At 37.0% G+C, this 9,454-nt stretch overlaps 1 pseudogene; it reads left to right on the plus strand.

The window, feature by feature from the left end:
* LOC149196165 (non-structural maintenance of chromosomes element 4 homolog A pseudogene) overlaps positions 1-3,287 on the plus strand; it is a 71,559-nt pseudogene extending 68,272 nt beyond the window's left edge.
* The last annotated feature ends 6,167 nt before the right edge of the window (positions 3,288-9,454 follow it).

Consider the following 9,454-nt stretch of genomic DNA (forward strand, 5'->3'; position numbering starts at 1 on the left):
CGTATATTAAGGTCCACCAATGACATCATATTAGAAAAAATCTAAGCATGAAAATAGATTGAAACAAAAACAAAAGGGAAACCCTCACTAACTCGTCAGGCCCTTGCTCAATAATCGGGCAACATTTGGGTATGAAAAATCAGGGATCCCTTCTTCAAAGTCCCTGTTTGCTTTTATAGATCTCTTCATATTGATGGATGGCTTCGACCCTCCTTGAATGGCCATTGGATGAGTGCTGGGCAGTTGCATTCGTTAAACTTCCTAGCAACTGTTTGAATTTTTTTTAATTTAAAACTTTTATACAGAACTTTGACTTTCGCATTTTGTAATTTGGTGCATATGTTTTCCGCTCATGCCACATTTGTTTAAATAAACTACATATTTATTTTATTTTGATTACGTTTCTCAACTATGGTTGTGGATTTATCCTGGACAAGTAATGAAAATAAGATATGTTCCAGGGAATTGAACATATGTTTTTCATCACTTGTATCGATATACTTTGACAACACGGGCACGGAAACCCAAACCCATCACTTCATTGCACTATGACTGATAGAGACTTTCCTAGCTGTTGAGCACAACACATAGCCCATATCATTCGAAGATATACTAGTGTTATTCTTTCACCTTGAGATGGATATATATTTGTTTTATTGCAGTAGGGAAACAACCGCTACATTACGATACATCAACTATACTCAAAGGCAAAAACTATTTTTCCTATACAACCACATTGAGAGTAATAAGTATCTTCCCATGTGTCATCATAGCAATAGATTCCATTTTGCTAATTCATTGTGTTTCTCATTCTAGTGGCCGCCATTATTGTGCAAGTTTCTCCTGTCACTTTTTGCCTCCATGAAAGTTGATAAGAAAATGCTAAGACAATGCTAAATGTCAAATTTTAGCAGACATTCTGAAAACCTTTTTGATCCATTTTCTAACATGGTCCACAATCTACTTTGATAGTACTACGATGTATCTCTTCCAAAACTTGATTGTCTTTCATAGCTGGACAACTAATTTGATAAATGATCTCTTTAAATCTATCTTGGACTCGAACGTTATTGGATGTTCTTGAAGATGGGCCAAGTGTTCACCCAAAATGTCCAAACATATCAATAACAACACATAGTGTAACAGAAATATTCATCCTCATCCAATTATTAAATGCGGAAATATTCCTCTAAAAGCCTAGATTTCCCATACACTGGGGCTATTACTTATATAACCCCTGGTTTTAGTTTCTCTTGCATGTTTGGCGATTCAGCTGGAATATGTCAAAATATAGAGTTCCTTGATGTCTTCACTCCAACTTCTTGGATGCCATCTCAAAGAAAGGCTCAAAGGATATTCCAAATATTATCTTTAGAGGTGGCCATTTCGACCCGAAAGGCCGAGTATCCATGCCATCAGTCACACTCTTCTATGCATGTGTACATTACCAAGCAATTTATCATCAATAAACATTGTTGCAAGACAATAATTGTTCAAATAAATTTCTGAGACGTTTTGGATATCTAAAGAGATTTCCTTATAAAGCTCAAGTTCAGCAAAGCATCCAACATATGGATCATGAAACAGTGGATCCTCACACTAATATATTCACCATGGGACTGAGACAAAGATATACAAATTGTAAACTCCCTCATGTAGATGAGAAAGTGGTGTTGGAAACTCTCCACGTTAGAATTGACATTCTTACCATATTCAAATGGTGTCCTTCCTCAATGTAAACAATTCTTCAATAATATGGCCACTCTCCCACATGTGTCACTTCTCCCAATCCTCACGCTTAATTGGCACACTGCACCTACACATTTCATTTGACAATGCGTATGTCTTGGGACTTTATATCCACTGTAGTGGGCCTTCATCCCTCTTCTATTACAAAGCAAACTTTTCAGGTAGGGGAAATCATAACTCCCTGCCCTCCCTCATTTCAATGCAACACGAAAATCTTTTCTTGCTCTCTTTCCATTTCACAGCAGTTCTTCAATCAGAAATATCAATTTCAAGCCCTTCCTTCCAGCTTTGGTTGAATATTTTCATTTCTATCAACTCCAAAAGCAAGTGATAGAAAGGATGGGTAGAAGGCTTGGTACCCAAGCTAGAGTTAAAGAGGAAGAAACATTGAGTCAGACACTGGAAGATTCCTCTCATGGGGTAAAAGGATCACAACAAGGCCACAGTAAGCCCCCGAGAGAGAAAGAAGATGCTACTGCATGCAGTGGTAACAATCAGAGTATGGTGCAACACTATATATTAAGGTACCATTATCATCCCCTCAAGACTTCGATTGTTGAGGAGAGAGAAAATATTTTAAAAGCAGAATCTGGCAAATTTGAGGCTATAATTAGCAAAGTGGAAAGCTTGCACAATTTTGTTTAGAGACCTCATGAGCAAGTTACAGATGCTGATACACTCTTTGATCTCACATCCACACTCCTCGCTACTGTTAACAGATCACAAAACAATGATGGTGATACTCCAGTTGATTTTATTAGTAGTGATATTCTAAGAAACTATAGTGACCAGGCATATGGAAGCAGGTCTTTGGAGGGAAATGATGATCAAACCCAAATATCATGGAGAAATATTGGGCTTTTAGCTGCTTCTGTTTTCCAGCATGTGGCAGGAATTTGCACTATGCTTGGACCAATGGATAATGAACCCAAGCAAAGGAAAGCTATAATACAGAGAAAACAGACTAAGTTGACAGAAAGCACTTGACCTGAAGCAGTGAAAGAGTCCCTGGAAGATGAAAAACAGAAACAGACAAGAATATGGCAAGCATATTTAACATTTTGCGAAAACAGAAGCAAGCCAGATTAGAGAATTTGGTTCTAAATAGAATATCATTTTCCCAGACAATAGAAAACATCTTTGTGTTATCATTTCTAGTAAAGGATGGTAGAGTTGAAATAAATGTTGATGAAAATGGAAAACATTTTGTTGTCCCCAAAAATGCTCCCAGAGCTACAGAAATGGCATCTGGAGAAGCTTCTTACAGCCAATTTGTTTTTCGGTTTGATTTTAAAGACTGGAATTTGATGATGGAAGCTGTTGAAAGTGGTGAGGAGTTGATGCCTCACAGAACCAATCCACTTATGATTCCTTGTTCTGAGAAGGCTGCAGAGACTCCTATCAGAGAGATTTCAAGAAACAGGGGCAGAGTGGTACCTGCAACTCTTGAGGTGCAGGAGGATGAATGTGGAAGTGATGATGGTGGTGGAGGTCTTCAAAGACCAGCACCGAAGAAGCGAAATAAGTGTCTCCTATGACTTTTGCTGCTTTTTTGGGTGCTTTTTGTTGGAAACTATCTCTGTTTCTATCAGTGCACTGTAATTCATACAGGAAGCTAATATTTAATTTAAGCAATCTGGTATATAAACAATGTTATCTTGTTCTCATAATTAGTTATAATTAAGTTTACTGGCAGTGCAAACCCCCGGTCATGTAGTACACCCCTTTAGGCATGGTTCCAAGGCCTAGGCAGAAGACTGGCATCACGTAAAAGGAAATTGTTAATGTAAGATGTCAAGTTTGATCTGTTAAACCATGATTAGTCTCCTTGTGACAGTATGTTGTAATTTTATGTTTGAAAAGTATTTTGAGATACCACACAAGAAAAAAGTTTCCGATTGTGTAGTTGGTTTAATTTGAGAATACATAGAGATGAGAGTAGGGTAAGGCCAGGTGAAAATAGATGTAAATACAAAGGTTCAAAAAACTAGCTAGCAGCCCTTACCATACCCAAACCCTTTTACTGGCACTACAGGGATAGAGAGATCCACCAGAGGCATGTGGAGAATAAGTAGGGATATGCATGCTCTGGATTGACTAATTGCTTGAGCCTAGCTCAAGCAGGCGCAACTAGTAGATGGCAAGAGATTGGGAATATATATCTATTAAGTATGTGTATATGAAATTCATTATGTCCCCTTTTATTTTCAAGGTGGGAGGAATGCAATGGAGAAAAGGAGATCGTATTTGTCCTCTATATCCCACCTATCAAGACACTAGGATAAGTCCCAATAATAAGAGTTGGGTTCACTCATAAGTATATGATTGTAAAAGGCCATCATGAACTTTATTAAGCTAAGTCATCCTTTAGTTGAGTTTCATCCTTTAGTTGAAGCTTCAAGCAAGATACTCAACCTCTTTTCAACCCTTCAGTCTTCCTGGAATAGCTACAGAACAACCCTATTTAACCCACATTGAATGCCTCTTCTTGCTGTGATCTTAAACTTCAAACTTCGGCCCTTCTCCCTACAAGAGCACCCAAGAACAACACTCAAAACAACCTCTCTTTCACACGTTGTACCTACAACAAAACATAAGACTTCCACGTTGCTTCTAGGGCTTCTTTCTTGCTGTCTTATGGATCCTTCTTGTAGTGGCTAGGGCCTCCCTTGACTGCGTCTAGGCCTCTCTGAGTGTTGCTTTAGACCTTCCTTGACTGCGGCTATATGCTTCTTCTTGATGGTTGATAAGGGCCTCCCTCTTGCTATGGATTAAGGCCTCCTTTGCTGTGGATAAGAGCCTTCCTTTTGCTACGTATCTAGCCTCTCTTGACTGTGTCTTTATGCCTCTCTTGACTGCATCTTAGGCCTCTCTCTAGACTGCGTCTTAGGCCTCTCTCTTGTTGTGGCTAAGCCTCCTTTTGACTGCGGTTAGGGCTACCTTTTACTGCAGCTAGGGCTTCCTTTTCGAATGTGCTAGAGCTCCTTCAAGACTGCGTCTAGGTCTCCCTTCATGACTGTAGCTAGGGCTCCTTTGTGACCGCAACTAGGGCTCGCACTATTGCAGCCTGCTAGCCTCATGCTGCCCAGGGACTCCTGCACTGTAGCACTCTCTACTGCTTCATTCGCATCTGTCTCTACCCACATCCGCCAATCCTGCTACTCTCTCTTCGGGCTCCCGTAGCAAGGTATAATCCAAGAGGTTGGGTACCTCAAGTATCTGCCCCTCATCACTTGTAGTCCTCCTGACTACAACTCGATGTCTCCCCACCTCTTCTCTAGATGTACATGAGCACTCCCTATAGTCCCTAGCATGCCTTGGGACACTATGACATGAGCACTAGTGCATTAACTATGTTAAAAGGTCACTTTCTTGTTAATTTGACCATGAATATCTCTTCTACAAAGCAATATTTCTTAGCTTTGTTTACATTAGTGGTTTGATAAGAACATTTCTACAGTCTCTTCATTGAATTTCTTAAAGTTTTTACATTTATGCTTTTTGACAAAAAAGGGCTAACATTTTACCCTAGCTAAGTAAGGATTCTTTAAATAACCTTCTAGCTTGGTTCCTTTTTGTTCCATCTAAGCTTGGAAAAGTGTCATGAATTTACATTGAACAATGTAAGAATCTAGTCTTCTCCAGAAACAATCAAGCCAACTCTTTCATTTTGCAAATTACCTACCAGTTTTGGACATATTCTTTGAAATTTCTATGCTGAAGGTGTTGGATTTAGGTAAGTGATACAGAATGCACACCTATAGTTCTATTGTTCACCTATTAGACCAGTGAAAATTATAGGCAAAATTGGAAGGGTTGGACATGAATGTTCCAACCATACTCTTATTGGCCTGCAATACATATATTCATAACACATACCTACAATACTATTGTTCACCTATTCTGCTAGTGCATATTGTAGGCAAACTGTTAATGTTGGACTTCGTTGTCTCAAGTTCACACACCAGCGCTAAAGATGCAACGTATTGTGTGCATCCTTAGATATGTTTGACATTGCAAGCTAACTGTTTAAATAAATGCATGTATAAAACTTCTATATTAGCAAAATAACCATCAATATTTTTTTCTAGCATTTTGGGCTGAATTCACAATAGTATGCTAAAAAGTGTCATTTCAATGTCTGGAAATTAGGATATATAAATGTGAGATATATACTCTACATCTTTGGGTTATCTCCTTTTCAAATCTGAGTTTTTTTAGGCTACATGTTAATTGTTTGAACTTTGAACTTTGAATAAATTCCTGAATGGACTTTGTAAATACTCGAATGAATGGACTTCATAAGGCAGTGGTACCATAAATTGTGTTATTTCAAAGATTTGACTTCCATATTTTCACAAAATACAATGTCCTTAATAAATACTTATATGTATAGATACTTATGTTTAGGATTATATATGTGTTGGAGCGTTCTTTATGTTTTACTATAATCCTAATGCTGACAAGCTTTAGCTAACTTTTTTCATCAATTGTTCATAGAATATGCAAAAGATTTCATTGTCAAAATGTGGCAAAAATTACATTTCTCCTGATTTATTTTTTTATTGTTCATGACAAGATAATCATGTTGCAGGAATGAGGTATCCTACAGTCTGTTTCAATTTGTGGATATTTTTTTTCCTCCCATTTTTTTACAAGGATGTAGATTTGATTTTCATGTTGATGGTTTTTGCATGTATCTTATCTAGCCCCAAATGCTGGTAATGGAGCGGATCTTGAGAAGTAGTCATGGAAACAGACTATCAGAGGTTAATGTTACAATACCACTTCCACCTGGTATCAAAAAAAGTTTAATGGTAAGTGACATAAAGAAGAGTTATTTAACGACAGGGTTGAAAGGGAAACCTCATGTCTTAGTTCTAAGTCATTTATTTGCATTTCTTAGCTCTAAGTCATCTGTTTTTGAGCTTTACCAGATCAATTATTTCACTAATCCAATATGCATGGATTGTATTTCTCACCCGATGTTAGTTACTTGACATGGTTGATATAACATTCAATTCTAGGCCACTTTTATTTTAAGTCAGAGATTTTATTGATTAAAAGGATGTTCATATTTTGATTGGTTTACTTGGAGCTTGATTTAATTTTTTTTTCTAAATTCCACGTGGATGTTATTTTTTCAAGGTGAGCTCTTTGCACAGTAAGGTTAGATGAGTCCTAGAACATAGGTATACAAGAACATCTTTGGCCTTTGTTGTGTATCTGTTATTCTTTATATCATTGATGGATGGTTATTGATTATGTAAAACAGAGGATGGGAAGGTCCTGCCAATTCTCTTGACAAAACAAAATAAAATGGAGTGGTAGAATTGTGTTTTAAAGGGTGAGCCAGAAATCAGTACTTGAAAGGTAGAACTTGAGAATGGCAAGCTATCTGATCTGGATCTAGAGACACAACAGACCGTGGAAAAAAATGATGGTATTGACGAGTCTTCCCAGAAAATAAGCTCTAATTGTTAGACCACTACCCAAATTTCAGTTATCTGCAATGGAAATAGTGACTCTAGCTTTATTTGTATGAATAATGACTTTGGCCATTGTCCTATTCATTTCCTATGAATGATTTTGATTTTCAAACTCCAACTAGTTTGTTGTTAAATTAAGTAAAGCTTTGATGACAAACTTATAGTTTTCAAATCTCTTTTCTAAATCTATTTTCTTGAGCAAATTTGTCTTTTTACTTTAGGTACTGTAGATTGCTACTGTGTGACATCAGACAAAAGTGTTGTACAACATAGTCTTTTTTAAATCTAAAGAAACAATATTTCCAAATACAAAGTTTATTAATTAAGAACATCTTTTAGACTTCTTTGCTAAGTTATGATTATATTTTGGTAGGGGATTTTGTGTACATTGATATTGTGTTGTCTCTTTGGTTTTTGTCAGGTAACAATGGTTAATAAGGAATGTGTTCTTGAGCAGCAGGCACACATCTTATTCTACTATCAACAAGAAACTCCATGGTTTTCAAGCATGGCAACAAAAACACAGATGTTAGTGGGATATCCAAAGTCCGTGTTGGATGAATTTAATACTAGTGATGATTTTGATTCCTTGTCAGATAAAGAATGTCATGAGTCAAATTCAAATAAACAGAAGCAGCTCAAGAATGAAGGTGAAGCTATTGCTTTTTGTCCAAGTCAATTTCTTTTATTTGTTGGTTGCTGTCATGTTTTGAGTGTGGACTTGTGAAATTCCAAATTGCATGTTGGTTTATGTAAAGGGGATATATATATATATATATTTTTATCATATGTCATTCATGGTTTCCGGAGATCCATGTTACATTTGCATAGAAGTTTAGATATCATTCAAATATCTAAACACCAAACAACAACAACATTGAGATTTTTCTTTCACTCAACCTATAACATATTGCATCTGTCTTCATCAATGTTCTTCTTCCATATGTTATCAACTTATGACATTTCCTTTGCAATATTTGGTGCATTTTCTAGTTATAGGTCATTTATAGATTATAAATGTCTTCAGACTTTCACTTCTAATTGAGTATTCAATTGAACATATTGATTCTCTTATACATAATTATTTTTCCCTCCACCCACTTTTCATAACTTCCATAACCATTAGGTAGGGACCTATAGCTTCGATGTTGCTTTGCTTGTTTAGTAAAATATTGTCGAGACTTTAATTTATTGAAAGTTGTAGAATTTACAATTTATGAAGTTTCAAGGTCTAATTTTAAAAGTCTAATTCTTTAAAGGGTGCTAGCTCAATGGAAGAGCACCTGCTTTACAAGCAGGAGGTTGGTGGTTCGATTCCATCGTGCCCTGACATGATCCATATGGAATGAGCTTTTGACCATCACCAATGAGCTTTGGTGACATTTTTCAACCGTCACCAAAATATGAAATGGTGACGGTCAACGAACGCCACCATATATATGCATCAATAGTGACGAACCTCAAAGGTCTATAACCATAAATCGTTGTTGTTGATATGAAATGGTGACAGTCGATGTCCGTCATTATAGTCATTATTCGTGACGACCTTGAATGTCACCACAACACCTATACTTATGGAAATGCAGCTTTTGGTGAGGGTCAATGAACGTCACCATATATATGCACCAATAGTGACGGCCATGAAAGATCCATCACAATAAATTGTTGTTGTTCATATGAAATGGTGACAGTCACTATCCGTCATTATAATCAATATTCGTGATGGACCTTTAATGTCACCATAACACCTATACTTTTGGTGACCACCTTTGGTGACGTTCAGTTTTTTGTGACGGAGGCTATGGTCCGTCACCATTGCTCATATGAAATGGTGACGGTCGCTATCTGTCATTATAAATCATTATTGGTGACGAACTTTGAATGTCACTACAACACCTATACTTTTGGCGACGCCACCTTTGGTGACGGAGGCTATGGTTTGTCACCATTGCTCATATGAAATGGTGACGGTCACTATCTGTCATTATAAATCATTATTGGTGACAGAATTTGAATGTCACTACAACACCTATACTTTTGGTGATGCCACTTTTGGTGACGTTTAGTTTTTGGTGACGAAGGCTCTTTTGACCATCACCAATGAGCTTATGGTGACATTTTTTCGCCCCTCTCCCAATGTCCTTTTCTCTTGTAGTGATATTTTAGAGCAAAATTAGTTTGTATGTATCAATGGATTTGTTCTCGTAAACCACTTT

The sequence above is a fragment of the Pinus tabuliformis genome, chromosome 2_2 (genome assembly GCF_031772625.1).
Source record: "Pinus tabuliformis cultivar Carrire ecotype Pingquan chromosome 2_2, CPIR1, whole genome shotgun sequence".
Lineage (NCBI taxonomy): Eukaryota > Viridiplantae > Streptophyta > Pinopsida > Pinales > Pinaceae > Pinus > Pinus tabuliformis.